Below are 17,594 nucleotides of genomic sequence, written 5' to 3'. Positions count from 1 at the left end.
GCCCGTCCACCGGGGTTCCAGACTCTTCGCGCGCTGGAAGTTTCGGATCAGTACGAAGTCCCCGGGTTGGATGGCGTGTCCGGGACCCCTGGAAGCATCGGGAATGGCATGCAGCACCTGTTGGTGGATAACAGACAGTGTCTTAGTCAATTGGTACAGGTAATCAGACATTAGGACGTCCGGGACGTCATGAATGGAAGTTGGTTTTGGTGCAGACCAGACGTTCATGGGCCGGCCGAAAACGACCTCGTAAGGTGTCAAGTGATGTTTGGTGGGGGTGGAACGCATTGATAGCAATGCCAGTGGGAGAGCGTCTGGCCATTTCAGTCCTGTGGTAGCCACTATCTTAGCTAACTTGAGTTTCAAGGTGGCGTTATGTCGTTCGACTAGTCCAGCAGATTGGGGGTGGAAGACTGCGTGGAACTTCTGTTTTACACCCAACCCCTTCAAGATGAGTTGGATAACTTCGGCTACGAAGTGGGGGCCATTGTTGCTCCACAAAATTCGGCAAAGGCCGTAGCGAGGGAAGAATTCCTTTAGCAGTACCTTTGCAGTGGCCATGGCAGTGTTGTCACGGGTTGGATAGGCTTCCACCCACTTGCTAAATGCGCACACTACAACAAGTACATAATTCAGGCCTTGGCATCTATCCAGCTGGATGTAGTCCATCTGCAGGACTTCAAACGGATGATTGGAAACCCCAAACCCTCCCCGGGGTACTACAGTTCCTTTCCCAGGGTTGTGTTGCAAGCATATCAGACATTGTTGGACCAGACGTCGGGCAGAGTCTGCGATCTTGTCATTGTGCCAAACTTTGGAGACAAGCTCGGTCATGGGGGCTGATCCTATGTGTGCAGGGGAGTGTGTCATGGTCAGTATGGGGATTAGGTAGGAATCGGGTAACAGCCATTTGTTTGTGTCTTTTGTCCGCCAGCAGCCTTCGTCGTCTTTCAGTCCCACCCATGCCCATTCAGTCAATTCGTGTTGTGAGCTGGCCAGTTGGATGTCCCTAATGGTTTCCCTAGCTTCTTTCCATTTCTCTGCTTGTGACCTGGTCACGTACATGTGTGTCGTCCTATTCTCAGCTGTGGTTCGGGCAGTGGTGTCGGCCAGTGCATTCCCCTGTCCAATGATGTCTGTCACCTTCTTGTGTGCTTGGCATTTTATTACTGCTAGTCGTTTGGGAAGATGGACTGCTTCAGTTAAGGCGGAGACTAGATCTCCGTGTAAGATGGGGGTGCCGTGCGAGGTCAGGAATCCCCGCTCCTTCCAAAGGAGCCCAAAATGGTGAACCACCCCAGGATACATGCTCGTGTGAGGGCAATCAGTTCTGCTGCCTGTGCAGATCGTTGTGTGATGCGGGCTGTCTCTACTACAGTTCGGGCCGTGGTAACTGCATAAGCAGCTGAGGTGGTGCCATCGGGGAGTTTGATGCAAGAACCGTCCACCCACAGCTCTCCGTCAGGGTCAGGGAAAGCTGTGTCTCTGAGGTCGACCCTACTCCTAGTCTGTTCGTCTGTGAGGGTCACACAGTCATGTACAGGGGGCACATTTGGATCGTTCTCTGGTAGGGGTAACAAAGTCGCTGGGTTCAGTGTGGTGCATCTCTTCAGGGTGATGTGGGGTGCAAGCAGAGTCAATTCGTACCCAGTCAGTCGTGCACTAGTCAGGTGTTGCGTCTTGGTCTGGTTCAGGAGGGTATCAACCGCATGGGGTACCAGCACTGTGAGGGAGTTTGAGAGTACGATCCCCTCACTTTGTTGGATAGAGATAGCAGCAGCAGCTACAGCTCGAAGGCAGGCAGGCAAAGCTCTGGCTACGGGGTCAAGAGTGGCAGAGAAGTAAGCGCATGGTCGTTGCTTTGGGCCAATGGACTGGGTCAGGACAGACAAAGCACATCCCTCCCTTTCGTGAGTGTAGAGGGAGAAGGGCTTCGTGTAGTCGGGGGTTCCTAGGACAGGGGCTGAGCAGAGGGCACTTCTCAATTCTATGAAGGAGGATTGGCATTCGGTGGTCCAAGGGAGTGGGAAGGGGACATCTTTAGCCAGTAGAGAAAGCAGTGGTTTCACAATGAGGCTGAAATTTGGCAGCCATTGTCTGCAGAAGGAAGTGAGGCCTAAGAGGGAACGGACTTGTTTCTGGGTTTTAGGGACAGGGGCCTCTAGAATGGTTTGGATTCGATCGGGAGTAAGTTTTCTTCCGTCTTTGGACAAAAGGTGGCCTAGGTAAGTTACCTGGGGTTGGCAGAATTGCAGCTTCCTTTTGGAGACCTTGTGACCATTTTCTGCAAGGAAGTGCAGGAGTTGGATGGTGGCTGTGACTGCAAGTGGAGTGGTGTCGGCCGCCAAAAGGATGTCGTTAACGTATTGTATCAGTACCACTCCATCTGGTAACTGGACTGCGTCCAGTTGTCTCTTGAGGGCCTGACTGTAGATGCTGGGGCTTTCATTGTAGCCTTGGGGTGCTCGACAGAATCTATATGAGCGGGCTTTGAGGGTGAAGTCAAAAAGGTATCGGCTATCTGGGTGGATGGGGATAGAGAAGAAGGCGTTCTTCAGATCAATGACAGTGAAGGTGTGGCCGTAGAAGGAATCAGAGTCAGAATAGTGGTGATGTCTGAGACTATGGGGTACTGAGGTACAACCACTTTGTTGACCTCTCGTAGGTCGATGATGAAGCGGTACGCTTTCTCATCTCCCTCTCCTTGTTTCTTTATGATGGGTAGGATAGGGCTGTTACAGACATTGCTAACTACTTCCTCTACCACTCCTGCGTCTATCAAGGACTGGATAATCTTTACCAATGCCTTCTCGCCCTCTGGCGATATCCGATATTGTGGAAGTTTTGGGAGTATTGCGTCCTGTCGGACAGTTATGTGCACTGGGTCGATCATCATGCGTCCTACGTCCGAGTCAGTTTTGGCCCACAGATACGGGGGCAGAGTGTCAAGTAGGGACGAGTCAGCGTCAGTGATGGAAAGCATGCATCGGGAAGGACAAAGTCTGAGCAGGGTCGGGTTGTCATACAAAAAGACTCGAACTCTATCTTGCGAACACCTAATAGTGGCCCGGAAATGTTTCAATAAGTCAAGTCCCATAATGGCGTCAGAGGTATTTGAAGAAAGCAAAAATGTTGTGTCAGTGATGTTATTTTCTAAGTCAAAGGAGATCGGTGTGGACAAGGGGTTAGTGGAGGGCGTCCCATCGAAACCTATCGATGTTACAAGTGAGCCAGACATGGCTGCCCTTGGAATCAGTCCTTTAGATAACGCACTACGTGTTGCGCCAGTGTCTACCAGAAATGGAGACTTCGTACCCAGGACCTTAGCGGTGACATAAGGACCTTGCTGGTCAACATAGAGCTCGACTGGATCCCTCCCTTGCCCTAGGCAGTCCTATGCGAAGTCGTGGGTGTCGTCGCAGTCAGACTGTTGGTACTGGTTCTGTCGGGGACGGTCAAATGCGTTCGGTCTGCCTGATCTGTCGTTCTTTGTATCATTTGTGGATCCTCGTCCCTGCCCTCTATTTCTCGGACCACCCGCTACGTCTCGGGGGTCCCTATTCTTATTCATCTCCGACAAAACCGGACACTGGGATTTCCAGTGGCCGAACCCCTTGAAAATGCGCATTGGTCTTCGCTAATATCTTTACGTCCAACATAGGGTGCAGGAGTACGGTCTTTAGGGGGTGGGTTCCTAGGGGCATTCGTCTGGTAGTTTCCCTTGTACTGCTCTCGTCCTATAGTCACCCCTTGCAACTGTGCAATCATCACCGTCTCTTTCAAATCCTTTTTCTTCTTCTCAGTTACCCTATCATTTTTGTTTTTCTGATGTTCATAATATCGGGCCATCTGGAGGATAGCCGCGGGTTTGGAGGCCGCCCAACTACTCTCGCTGGCCTGCAGTTTCCGAGAGATCTCCTGCGATAAACCTTTGACATAATTCTGGACAAACAGGTGGTGTCCGGTTGCAGTGGTCATGTTCTGGCCACTGTCATCGGAGAACACCGTTTCAAACCGGGAGAAGTACTCTGATACGTCTTCCTGGGGTTTCTGACGACAGGCCGTTACTATCGACCAGTCTACTTTCTTTTCTGGGATCAGGGTCTTCAGTTTCTGCACAATTTTGTCTGGGAGTTCTAAAATGGATTTCAGAGGCTTCTGTCCAGGCTCTCGTTGTCTGTCTATGCCATCGAGTTGTGACCAGGTATGTCCGAACAGCTCAAGGTGGTCGACTTTCCGGATTTGCTGCCACACATCAGCTGGCAGACATAACCCGAAAAACAAGTCGATGTCAGCTAGGGTCATAATCGTTGAACCTAAGGCTGTACCTAGTTCAGTGTAGAAGGCAGTGGGGTTTTTTCGTAAATCAGGTAGAGATTTTCGGAACGTCAGAATATCCTGCCGATCCCATGGTTGGTAGACCCAGTTGTACACTACCCTCCCTCTTGCATCTTGATGGTTAACATCATCGTGTGTTCCTTGACCTCGTGGGGGGACCCAGTAGGGGGCAGCCTCTCTTATTGGCATCATGGTGCTGGGTTGTTCTATTCGTGGTTCGGTCGCTACAGGTGTTGTAGGTTTAGCTTCCAACCCTTGTTCAGTGAGGTGGCGGAAAACCTCAAGCGTACGCGCAAGGAGGTCCGTCACGTCACACTCGCCCTCATCCCCGATATCCACCTTTCTATACAGAGCCGTTAGGCCCTCGGGACCTTTGTCTCGATATCGGTCCTCATAAGCATTTAGGACATGATAACACAATCGTACGACAAAGTGTCGTCTGTGGCTTCCCGCATATGAGTTGAACATATCCATAATGTGCCCCTCACTCTCCTGTCGTTCTACTAGTGTCCTCACTACCTTGTCAATCCCTGCTCGCTCATCTTTGCTCAACCTGTTCGTTCTCGTGGGATCTGTCTTTCGGGCCTCAAGGTCATCTGACATTGTTGCTTGTGCTGCATCTAGTACAAGGGGTTCGGCCGGCGCGGAGGCCATGGGGACCGAGGCCCTGGTACTACTCTCGCCTGTGCTTGGGGGCGGTGGGTGTTGCGCTGAAGGTTGGGAGGGGGCATATGGAGGGGGCATGTAGATGATCGGAGGACCTAATAAGAGATCATCGTTGGATCGCTGTTTCGAGGGTAATTCAGGGTAGAGCGTAGAGGGTGTTCTAACCGGACACTGACTCGATGTTTCGGTTTCTTGTTTCCGCTTAGCTTCCTCTCTCTCCTTTATCTCTTCTTCTAATTTTCTAGCAGCTAGGTGAGCTGCCTTTCGTAGCTCCTTCTCTAATCTAATTTCATTTCTCTTTTTACGTTGTTCCGTTTCTTTGCGCCACATGCCGAGACTATCGAGCATTGTGGGCGTTGTCTTATTGTTACAAAGGGCTGTTTCTAGCGCGCTTATTTTATCTTCATCGAAGGATCCTATCAGTGGCCACTGACTTTTCTGATCCCTTTTTGTATATTTATGCCATAGCTTGCTATAGGCAATGGCGATCAATCCATGTTTCATGAACATGTCCTTATTAGGGGTGCCTTCCAGTGGAGCTGGATGGTTCATCTCTAATAAGCGGTCCGGGCTGAACCAACTACCAATCAGTGGGGAGAAGATAGGCATGACAGATTACAACGGGGGACAAAGGTCCGCACTACCTATCTTTTCACTACTTGCAAAGACTAGACAGAATATTTCTATTCTTCGTTATTTGCAAGCAGAGAATACCTCAAAAGAACCAATATCGAACAGTCAATGTTCGGACAATCAAACAATCAGTGGGGAGATAAAAATAGGCACAACGGATTACAAAGGGGACAAAAGTCTGCGTTACTACCCCTCACTATCTGCAAAGGAAGAGAGAATATTTCTATTCGTCCTCGTTTGTAGACAGAGAGAATCTCAAGAGAACAATCCTCGAACAAACAATGTTCGGGCAAACAATCAATCAGTGGGGGAGAAAAATAGTAAGGGTGGGCGGGAATCTACGCTCCGTGCACGGAGTGTGCGTAGTGCCGGCTTCTACGCATTTTGCGTAGCAGGCGTAGAATCCGGCACTACGCACGCTCCGCAGACGGAGCGTAGCTGGCCGCCACCCGCCTCCCTCCCGCCCTCCCTAAATACTTTAAATTAATAGTGTAAAAGAATTAAAAGGCACTTACCTTGCCCGCCGCTGCCCGCCGCGTCCCCGGGGCTCGCTATCTTCATTGCTTCCGTCTTGTGTAGTAATGCGCATGCGCGGGCGGCTGCGCATGCGCATTTCTCATGAAGATAGCGAGCCCCGGGGACGCGGCGGGCAGCGGCGGGCAGCGGCGGGCAAGGTAAGTGCCTTTTAAGTCTTTTACACTTTTAATTTAAAGTATTTAGGGAGGGCGGGAGGGAGGCCTGCGGTGCGTAGTGGGGCTACGCGGAGTGCGGAGGTGGGCGTAGTTTCTTGCCCACTTCACGTAGCTCCGCGAAGCCTCACTACGCCCACTATGCCCAGGGTTAAAAAATAGGCACGACGGGTTACAACGGGGACAAAAGTCTGCGTTACCTACCCTTCACTACCTGCAAAGGGAGAGAGAATCTTTCTATTCTTCTCCGTTTGCAGACAGAGATTCTCCAGAGGGAACCAACAATTCGAAGAGTAATACTAGTATTTTCCAAACAATCAATTCGCAATTTGTCGTGGTACACGACCTTACCCGGACCGCATGGACAGTTTCTTGTCTTCCGAATCCAGCGCCCGATCGTCCTCTATTCTCCGTGACTGTCGCGGCACTCCTGATGGTTCCCAGTCAGGACCGCAGATCACTCGAGAGAGGTCTGTTCGGAATCAGTGAAGTTCGGATGATCGGCTGTCAGACGAGGGTCTATCGGACAGGAGCTCTCCCGATCGTTGCAGTCGTTCACTCTGTCGTCAGGACCTCTCCCACTGGATCCACGTGTCACTGATGGGCCCCACGTTTGGGACGCCAATTGTAGAGCGGTAGGTCCGGTTTTGACCAAGATACCCTTCGGTATTTGCCCGGCGTTAGCCGCCTCTTATTAACACTCAATATTACCAAACAAAGAGGCAGGCGCTGGAGACTGGAAGGCAGGAAACAGGAGTTGATTTCCGACGGAGCAGAACACGTCAACTCAGACAACAAGGTATCTTCCCGAGGTGCTCTACCCGCATCTCTGAGGCCTGGCCTCTTATACACAAGTTTATTGCTTTATTACATAAAACACATCTCTGTCGACACTTTGATGTGCGGAAAGACCTCCTCAGAATCCCCACTTCAAGCCCGTTCCCACACACATTTACAGTAGAAGTCCCCACCCCGGTCACAACAGGTGTCGATTGTCGCGCAGCTGGGCATCCCGTCGATTCCCGGAATGCATGGGGATGATCGGATCTCATGGGGTGGGGGCATTGATCAGTTGTGGATCCTTTGATAGGGGAAGCTTCCTACTGTATGGGGGGGGGCAATAAATAGCATCCGCAGGGCCAGGTGGCGGCCTGGGAGTGAGCAGGACAATCGGGCACAGAGGAAAAGGGGGGTATATCAAAGGATACGGGATCATGAATGGAATGGAGGGAGGTGTTGAGCCAGGAACAGGATGGGGTTCCGAGGCAGAATTGCGCTGAAGAGGGGTTTATGGCCCAAACGTGTGAGAGCGGGGGCTGTCAGCGCGCAGGGGAGGCCTGCGAGGTTAGGGGAGAGAGAGAGAGACGCGCTGGCTATCGGCAGTGGGCAGAGAGGCCATGGCATACAAAATGGCTGCCACTTACGCGCATGAATGGGCCTAAAAAAGGGGGCAAGATGGCGCCGATAATGTATGTCGCAAACTAGATTTCAACATTCTGCTGTGTCACTGTACAACTTGCCGGATGTCTTTGTTGATATGAAGTTGCACCTTTATTGTTTTGAGCTTTTCTAGGCCATGAAATAACAATGAGAACTGACTCACAATTTCAGATTGTGTATGTCAGCTATAATTGAAAGATATTAGTCTCATGTCCGCAGCAGGTGCAAAACTAAGTAGACGTGCACTGGATGAAGTACCTTGAAGAATATGAATTGGGGCTTGCACAGATGTCTTTTTATGTCATAAGGTCATCGTGAACGATCCTTGACTCTGCAAAGGTTTTGAACCATCCAATGTTTACACCTTTGAGTTTGATGCATTGAGCTGTGGTGCGGGTAGCAAATTGTTAAACTGTTCAACTGACATGATGTTGATTGATGCTCCACTGTCAATTACAAAGGTAATGGGGCAACTGTTGGCCTTTAGTGTGATCTTGGGGCAGTGTACATATGAATTAAGTTTTCTCTTTGACTCACATGTTTTGGTCATTCATTCATCTTCTTTGCAAGCAGCCAAACCTATGTCTGCATGATGCTTTTTGGCAGATACAATCAACACACATTCACCCTCTTCATTGTCACTCGCTTGTGACACAAAGAAACATTTGTTGGATGAACTTAATGACAATTGACTTTGTTTAGTTTCTATCTGTCACAATTGCGGTTGCTTTTTGTCTTTGCAGATGTGGTGAGAATGCTTTTAAGACTTTTTAGCATCCATTTTCTCATCTCGCCGTAATGCACTTGATTTGTCTTTTGCTTTGAAACCATTATGAAGGAGTTTTCCTTACTGCAACCTTTGCACATCTGTCCAATGGCTGGACATTTACTTTCATGTGCAAATGAAAATCCACATTGGAAGCACATCTTTCCTTTTAGCATGTCGGCTTCCATGCAACTACTTTGTGCTTGAGTTTGCTCTTCATAATTAACACTGATTCACTCTTTGCTGTTCCAGCTTCCTTGTCGGCAGCTAGCAGATCTACTCTTTCCTTGTGTTTTGTGGCCATTAGTACTTTTTCTGAACTGAACAGCTTTCGCAACATGCTTCTTCCGAACGACTCTGAAAGCCTGCAATCAAATACTTATATTTAAAGAGACAAGGGAATCCGTAAGGTATAGGTAATTCTAAAGGAACAAATGTCCTTTATATGCAAAATAACAGAAAACATTAGTACATGGAGATACAATGAAGTCTATGTTTAGTATCCAAATGGAGAATCATATGCATTTATTACTTTAGAGTAAAAACCATTGAAGTGGGGGAAAAAGCAAGAAGGAAGTTCATGTCACAAATAATAGTAAGTACCTATGCTCACATGAACAACTAGACAATTACAACAATTTGAGTCAATGTACTGTAGTCAACGACATATCAATCCCTTAACTGGGTGCAGGGATCATCATCAGGACATAAAAAGATGTGCCTGAGACAAAATGCCTGCCAGTCAGCTAATTCTGTACTAACAATCAAAAATCCTCGCTCCCTGTTTCCTCGTGTCCCCATTTGACATTAGGTGCTCAATATTACATAGGGATCTGGAGAACGTCCTTAGAGCCGTACACAGGGACAAAGCTGTGGCTGCCCTGTGTCAGCGAGCTTAAAAGAGGGCCTGGAAGGAAACAAAAAGGGCACTGGGAGACGACTCTTGGGACTAACTTCTTCAAGCTTGCGCCCAATCTTAGAGTGCCCTTTTTTAGGAGATTGATAACCGCGTTGTGTTTGCCTTAGATGATAGGAACACAGTTTGCTTCCACATTTTTCCTGAAGATTCGGTCAATTTTTTATTGGGTCTATAACTCAGGTTATCTAGTCCACACTGAGCAAGGCTTTGGACCCCTTTTAAGTTTTCCTAATATTGTGTTTGCCCTGGGAGATGTCCACAAGACATCCTCATTTGACTGAGGATCTCTTGTGGACATCTCCCAGGGCAAACACAATTTTAGGACAACTTAAAAGGGGTCCTCCTGAACAGAGCACCCATGACCAATGTCTAAATCTTCATTTACTTTTTTAATAAATAAATGGTAGTGTAGTATGAGGCACTTTACAAGGCCTTTATGGCCATTTCATCTGCTTTTGAATCAGTCAACAGATTCAAACTTTGGTCTCTGTGGATTTCAATTGGAGATGATCTAGACATCGTCTTTTTCCTTTGGACCTGTACAAAGACATGCCTGCTGCTGTAAGATATGGTGTCAATGGTCAGTGCACCGACAGTTTCAAGTTTAAAAGAGGAGTTAGACAGGGCTGCATTCTAGCACCATTAGTATTTACTCTTCATGCCGATCACCTTGAACCGGCCCTAATTCGGGAGGCTACAGACTTGCCCTCAGTTGATGGTAGATTCATTCTGGCTTTACTTTATGACAATATCATGGTATTGTTAGTTTACAAGCCATTGGTCTAACGCACCTAGTATTATCTTTCAAATCATTTATTATCTCTCTGGACCTTTTGGTCAACTCCTCCAAATCCCTTTTCATGGTGGCTGGTCCTACGTCCACTTACCATGTAATGAGTGATGCAAATGTGAGGTCATAAGCAGTGCATTGTGGGGCGTAAGTTATAGTTAGCTCAGGTAACTATAGCTCTTGAATTTTAATGCTTTTGTACAAGCAAAATCTAACAATAACGTCTCTGGAACTTTTTGGGGGGGATTTCTAAGGCTATTTTAATTTCATTTCCTAACTATACCACTCCTGTAACCTTTGTTTTTTTCAGTGGATTTCTAAGTTTAAAAAAACGTCAAAAAAGATGCTCTTTGAATGCACTGTGGGGGGGGGGGGGGTTGAATGCAGAGCCTTGCATGGCACTGTGCTGCCCGCACCCAAGCTTGTTGCTCCTGCCAGCCTCATCCTTGTCATCCATTGACCAAGCTCATGACCCTACTCACTCATTACTGTTATGTGTGGCCATTGTTATGCCACTGATGGTTAGCTTGCGGCCCCATCTACCTCATCCTAACCTCAGTTGTCTGAGTCCATGCACCAGCCCCTCCCTCTGCCCCTGCATGTTCCAATGTGCTGCTCAGCTCTCCATTTAGCTTGATTTCATGTGCCCATTCCCCCTCCCTGTGTTCCTTAATTCAATGCCCTATCTTTGCTCTCCTGCTTAGCCTCTGTGCTTAACTTGCTGCCCCTACTCTCCTTCCCTTTGCCCTCTGATGTCTCTGTGCATTGCCGTGCTCCCTCCTTTCTGCCCACCATATTCCAAGGACCTGCCGCCCTCCTATCTACTCTTAGTGTTCTATTGAGCGGCCACTTTCCCTTCCACCTGCCTAGCATGGTCAGTTGGCTGCTGCCTGTCCCTGCCACCTCTACTCTGACTATCCTATTTCCATGCCCCTATCTCCTCCCTCCTGTCCTCCATGGTCCATTTTGCTACCACTCCCTTCTGCCCTTCATGCTCTGGTGGGCTGTAACTGCTCCTCCTGTCTGCCCTGAATGGTCTGTTGTGAAGTCCTTTCCCCTGCCGTCTTTTGTCTGCGTCCAGTTCCTACCCCTCCCTTCTATCCTCCATCGTCCTTTGTGCATACCCATACCCCCCTCTTGCCCACCATGGCCGTTTTGCTGCCACTAATCCTGACACTTGCCATGCATGGTTGTCTTTCTTCCACAGCGCCTCCCGCCTGCCCTGTGTGGTCAGCTTGCTGCCACTGGCCACCTCCCACCTTCCCTCCGTTGCCTGTGTGTATGCAATTATATTTTCATTTTTGCCATCCATGGTGTGATGTGCTTCCAGGGCCGATCCGGCCTGCCCTTTATGGTCAGTTAGCTGCTCCTGTCCTGCCCCCTTGCCCCTGCCCTCTATTTTCCATATGCAGACCCCTATCCTTTCCCTCGTTCCTTGTCTAGTCTGCTGTTGTGCCCCTGCCACCCCCTCCAGCCTTTCATGGTCCGTTATGCTTCAACTGTCCTTATAGTCTGTCCAGTATGGTCATCTTCAGGCCCTTCCCTCTTTACCCTCTGCTCTCTGTTGTCCATGTGCATGACCCTTTTCCCTCCCTATTGCTTTTCATGGTTCGTTATGCCGCATTGCCATCCCGCTTGTCCTGTGTGGGTGGTGTATTGTGCTGCTGCAACCACAGAAGATTGCTGTGGAAACATCAGTTTGGTGCTCCTGCTCACCTCCCTCCTGCCCTCTATAATACGAGCCAATATCCCTACCCCTTTCCTTCTGTCCTCTGTGATTCAATGTACTTTATTTGCCAACATTTAGAACTTGATAAGAGGGAGATTTTGAAAATAAAACCTCAGGAATTGATTTTCCCCATATACTCACACTGAAAAAAGAAGAGATTTTAGGTAGGAGACCGATAAAATTAGGCCCTTTTGGGCTTAAACATTTTGGGAGTATCCTGTCTGAATCTGGTCTGTTGGAATGTATTGTTGTATTGCCACTGTCTCTTTCATCTTCCCTCAATAGTCTTTCATATTGCCACAGCCTCTCCTGCCTGTACTGCATGGTATGTTTGTTGTCCATGCCCCCATTTCCCGTGCCCTCCATGGTCCGTTGTGCTGCCACTGCCTCTTCCACCTGCACAGTGTAATCAACTTGCACCATCCTCCACGAGAGGGTCTTTTTACCATATAAATTATGGTTGTGCTCTAACCAACTAAAATGAGAACATATTTGCTCAGTTTTCAAATAGCGACAAAGTACTTTTAAAAGATTTTTGCTATCCTTATTTTTTTCTATCACTTGATTATATGTTATACTTAAGGGGAGAATGTGGCGTTACGGCCAGAGCTGTGGACTTTGCAACTGGGGAACCAGGTTTGGGTTTTACTGTCAAGTCGACATCCTGTGATTCTGGGCAAATAAATTAATCTCCCCATATCTAAAACCAAAATAAATGTGTCTTTGTGTATTATAACTGATGCTCTTTCAAAGCACTCCTATACCTTCGGGTCAAGCCTGTGCTACATAAAACTGCAAAAAACAATTAAGTGGTTTATTTACAAACCCCTTGTGCTGCAAGAACGACCCAACCTAAAACTGACACACCAGTGGTGCAAGGGGCTTGTAAATAAGCCCCTAAGTGTTTTGCACACGTCTGTCATCCGGCTATACTTGGGCTACATTTGGGTGTTATTTGTGCTCTTTTTTCTTTGGTGGCTGTTAGATCTGGGGGTCTCTAGTTGGCAATGGTTGTCACCTTTGTCCGAATAGGGACCCTTACTTCTAAGTCAGGATAAGGGGATTACACTCCTTAATAACCCCTGCTCACCCCCTTGGTAGCTTGGCACGAGCAGACAGGCTTATCTCAGAGTCAGTGGTTTAAGCATTTGTGGATATACACATAAATACAGTGAAAACACTACAGATGGACACAACACAGGTTTTATAAAAATAAGTATTCTTTATATAGACTTAGCACAAGACCACAAACGACAAACATCCACAATACTACACTTAAGGTTGCTTAAAAGATGATTAAAGTCTCTTAGTTCAAGTTGAGGGTAAATGCGACAAAGTTCTCAACAAAGTACCTGGATGCGTGACGCAAAGTAAACAAAAGGCTCGCAGAAGGGGAGATGCATCGGTTCCGTGACCCGGGGGAACGGTTGCGTCCTTGCTCAATGCTTGCGCAGAGTAGGGGACTCGTCGTGAGCTTTACCGGTGCAGAGGTGATGCGTAGATTTTCGGCCTGTGGGCCCGTTGCAGTGCGCAAGATGGCTCCTTGATGCGATGCGATGATTCGGTTGCGATGCGAGAAGATGGCGCCCTTGATGCGGCGATGCGATGATGTTGCGATGACGCCCTGGCAGCCTTGCGACGACTCTGTACTTTGGAGCCGCGACAGGCCCTGCGACGCGCTTCTCCGGTGATGCCATGACGACTCTCTCGATGCGACGAGCTTCTCCGGCGATGCGACAGCAGACAGCTTCGATGAACACACTCTTCCAGGGAGATGCCACGAAAGCTCGTTTCTCCGGCGATGCGAGGATTTCAGCTGCGGTGGCGACACGCTTCTTCTTGATGCGTCGCGCTTCCAGCTCCCAACGGCACGCAAGTGACTGGAGTCAGAATTCCCAGCAAGGAAATTCAGGAGGGAGCTGGAGGTGAAGTCTTTTGGCCCTGAGACTTCAGCAGAAGGCAAGCACAGTTCAAGCCCTTGGAGAATATTCTGTAGATGAATGAAAGTCCTTAAAAAGTTCCTTCTCCTTTCCCTTGGCAATGAAGCAACCACTGCAGGCCAACCCAGCAAACAGCACACTGGCAGACGGGCAGTCCAAACTCCTGCAGCTTCCTTGGTTCTTCTCCTTGGCAGAAAGGTTTCTTGTTCCAGAAGTGATCTAAAGTCTGTAGGACTGGGTCCCAATATTTATACCCCAAAATCCTTTGTTCTCTGAGGGCACAGAGGCCTCTGCCTAGTTCAAACCCGTTCCTGAGTACTGTGTTTACATGACTCTTCTCTTCCTTTCACTGTGCAGGGCAGAAACATCAGACGCCCCACAGGAGGTGGAGCCAGCACAGTGGAGGGAAGATGCAGCTCTGGAGCTCTCTGTTGACATGATTCCTGCTCTTCTTTCACAGTGCAGGGCAGAGACTTCAGACAAGCCACAGGGGGTGGAGCCAGCATTGTAGAGGGAAGGCCCAGGTCCCAGGTGCAACTCCCCCCTCCCATCTGGGTGCTGATCTCTCTATTCACCACTGGGCTGCCCTAGCCTGTCTCCTAAAATTCCCCAGCCCTGTCGCACACAAACCCAGACAAGGAATACACAAGTCAGCAGAGGCGGGCTCAAATGGTTAGGCAAGCAAATGCCTTCTTTCTAAAAGTGGTATTTTCAAACACAGAATATTAAAATAAACTTTACTAAAAGATGTATTTTATTATTCTGAGTTCAGGCATAGTAAATTCGAATTTCTACCATGTTCCCTGAGTCAGTTAGGATTGTAGGAATGTCACAATGTTAGCTGCCCATTCTGGCCTATGAGAACAGGTAGCCTTCAATAGTGAAAAACGAAAATGGCTGTAATTCACTATTAGGACATGCTACACACACCAGAGCATGTCCTACCTTATACTTACAATGCACCCTGCCCTTGGGCCTACCATAGGGGTGTCTAATATGAAGCAAAGGGAAGGTTTAGGGACTGGCAAGTGGGTTTTACTTGGCCAAGTCGACATGGTAGTCACAGACTACACACAGGCCTTGCAATGGCAGGCCTGAGACAAACTTTACAAGCTGCTTCTGTGGGTGGCACAACCAGTGCTGCAAGCCCACCAGCAGCATTTGCTCTACAAGCCCTGGGCACACCTGGTGCAGTGTAGTAGGGGCTGACAGTAGCTCAAATAACCCAATCATGGAATAGCCAATTAGTATCCCAATTTAACATAGGGAGCACTTGCACTGTGGCACTGATTAGCAGTGGCACAGGGACCAAAACATACAACCAGCAAAAAAAACCAGAGGAAGCAATCGGTTAAAAATAGAAGGGAGACTCACGCCAATTATGTCAGGTCTAACAGTGGCCATTTTGGAAGATTTATTTGTTATAAAGGTCCCTAATTTCCTCATTTACTGCAGTATTCTCAGTAAAAAATGTTTTCAGCTTTCTACTTCAATTCCATCAAGATTTGGCCTCAGCGGTGTTGCACGACGCAGAATTCCATGAAGTAGCAAATAAACTCTGCCGCTACGTGTAGTTTCGCTGGCTAGTGGATTATCCTGGCATGCCTGTTCGCGCTACAAAGGAACATGGAGTGTGATCTTGCATTCCAGATTGCATGCAAATGGCACCAAACAGTTCTTATTTGCATTCTCGCATTCCAAATAACACATGAATGGCACCTTGCATCCGCATAAATGTGTCCATCTTGTTTTTCTGCCCTGTGTTATGATGCTGGGCCTAAATCTTAATCTCTGTAATCCTCCCCCTTTAAAAATGATCAACCCTCACTTTTATTTGTTATATTAGTTTGTGTCTTTGTGTTTGTGTAGTTTATGTTTTTAGGAAACAACATTAATGTTTGTCATAACTTTTTGTTTGCTTCCCCTTACGTCCATAGTTCTTTCTTCTTTCCTTTTTTTTCAAACCCACCCTGCGCCATGGCAGAGGCAGGGTGGCTACACTAAGGGCCTGTGCTGCTGCCCAGTGTTCCAGCCCCTGGTGATCTTTGGTGAGGAGGAGGTAGCAGCAGTGTTTTTCGTGCAGGACCAGCACCCCTCCATGCTGCCAGCAGGTGGCAGGTCCTGTAATGGACACCCCTTGTGGCAGCATCGGCTACACTGGGGTAGGGTGCATCAGTACGTACGGTGCACCGAACAGGTTTGGCGCACTGTCCAGCAGCTGATATCCTGGTCCGGGAACAGGAACTGCTCAATCTGCTAGGCGTCGAGATTTCAGTGCTCAGTGAATATTAATTATTTGTTGTGTTTGTGCTCTACAATGCTAACTTTTTTTCCAAATACCATTTTGCTCACATACAGAGATGAGTTACGCTTAGTTTACATTTAAATATTATTGTGTGATCCAGTTTCTAGTTTCTGCTAGGCAGGTGCTCAGCGCTACCTAATTGTACTCACCAGTGGCGCTAACTTTGGCTGATTAATTAAGAAGTCATTTTAGACTGTTCGCCTGTCACTATAGTGAATCCGTGATATCACTGAGTAACACGTTTTCCCTATGACTTTGTTTATGTAGCCTATACAGAGACGTGTAGAATGGATCTATGCATTGCAAAAAAGGGAGACTGATTGGTCTATCAAGTGAGTTCAGAAATGGGAATTAAATCAAAGGTCATTCAATGCAGTGCATTAGTTCCAAACATAGCTTTCCTTAAGGAAATGTCAAATAGGGATTTCAGGATAAGTATGGGCAACTCAACAATAGTCAATAGACTCAAAGCTACTATTATAGGCGATCTGTTTTAGAGAAGTACAATATGACTGCATTTGCTTGTCATCAAAATGTTGTGGAGATTAACGGAATAACTGATTTTGTTTTGTCTTCTTCATTTCTTACATTAGCATCCAAGGGCAAGAAGAGGGACGTTTAGGAGACAGGTCCAGCAGTAGCTGGTCAGCTGGCGCTGACACCCAGCGCCACCGCTGAGGGCTCTTCTAACCCTAGTAAGTTCTTTTATTTATTACTATTATTTCACTAATGGTTGGTTTTATGGTTGGTGTGGGCTTAGGGTAGAATCTTGGGCATTGGAATGTAAGTGCTGGGTTCCAAGAAGGGAGTTGCTGCCTGGAGGCTGGTTTTGCTTGTGAGAAATAAAATTTCTCGGACACCCTTACCTGCCGTCTTCCGCTCATATGGCAACGAGGATGAGCTATGAACCCACTCGTTTAAAGCACAATGGATTCAATTTTTGTTTCATTCCTGTTATCCCTGAAATATCTTCCTTTCTTCTTCTATTACATGGTTTTCTGTTTTGGTAGATTACTTTTTCTGGTCTCTCCTTTACTCTCTAGTTCACTTATCTTCTGCTTTGTTGGTAATCTTTTCCTCTCTCCTATATATCTTCTGGTACTCTAAGAGTAAGAATAAGATTAATACATTTTGGAAGATTGTAAGGCCAAGTAAGCTAGTATTATAAATAATATTCACCATGCATGTTTGTTGAGAAGGCTTTGTTTTCCCTGCTCATGCTCTAACAGTTGAGATCACAAGAGAGTGGCCATGGTATTCTTGGACATGTAGTGTGCTGCTGTCTCCTTTATTTATACAGTATACCAGCAGTTTCCCATAACAGTGCAGCATGGCTGGGAATAAAGTATGAAGTCCAATTGTGTTTGCCAAACAACACC

At 47.7% G+C, this 17,594-nt stretch overlaps 1 protein-coding gene and 1 long non-coding RNA gene across 2 annotated transcripts in view; one reads left to right on the top strand and one right to left on the bottom strand.

Annotated features, from left to right (window-relative positions):
- LOC147659130 (cytochrome P450 2G1-like) overlaps nucleotides 1-17,594 on the bottom strand; it is a 356,398-nt gene that overhangs the window by 301,811 nt on the left and 36,993 nt on the right. The window lies entirely within an intron of this gene.
- LOC147659131 (uncharacterized) overlaps nucleotides 1-17,594 on the top strand; it is a 51,361-nt gene that overhangs the window by 32,494 nt on the left and 1,273 nt on the right. The window contains exon 5 of the long non-coding RNA XR_015307313.1: nucleotides 16,809-16,910. This is a non-coding gene — a long non-coding RNA (uncharacterized LOC147659131). The remainder of the gene's footprint in view (nucleotides 1-16,808; nucleotides 16,911-17,594) is intronic.

Source organism: Lissotriton vulgaris, unplaced genomic scaffold, assembly GCF_964263255.1.
Source record: "Lissotriton vulgaris unplaced genomic scaffold, aLisVul1.2 SCAFFOLD_624, whole genome shotgun sequence".
Classification (NCBI taxonomy): domain Eukaryota; kingdom Metazoa; phylum Chordata; class Amphibia; order Caudata; family Salamandridae; genus Lissotriton; species Lissotriton vulgaris.
This window is presented reverse-complemented; position numbering and strand designations above follow the sequence as displayed.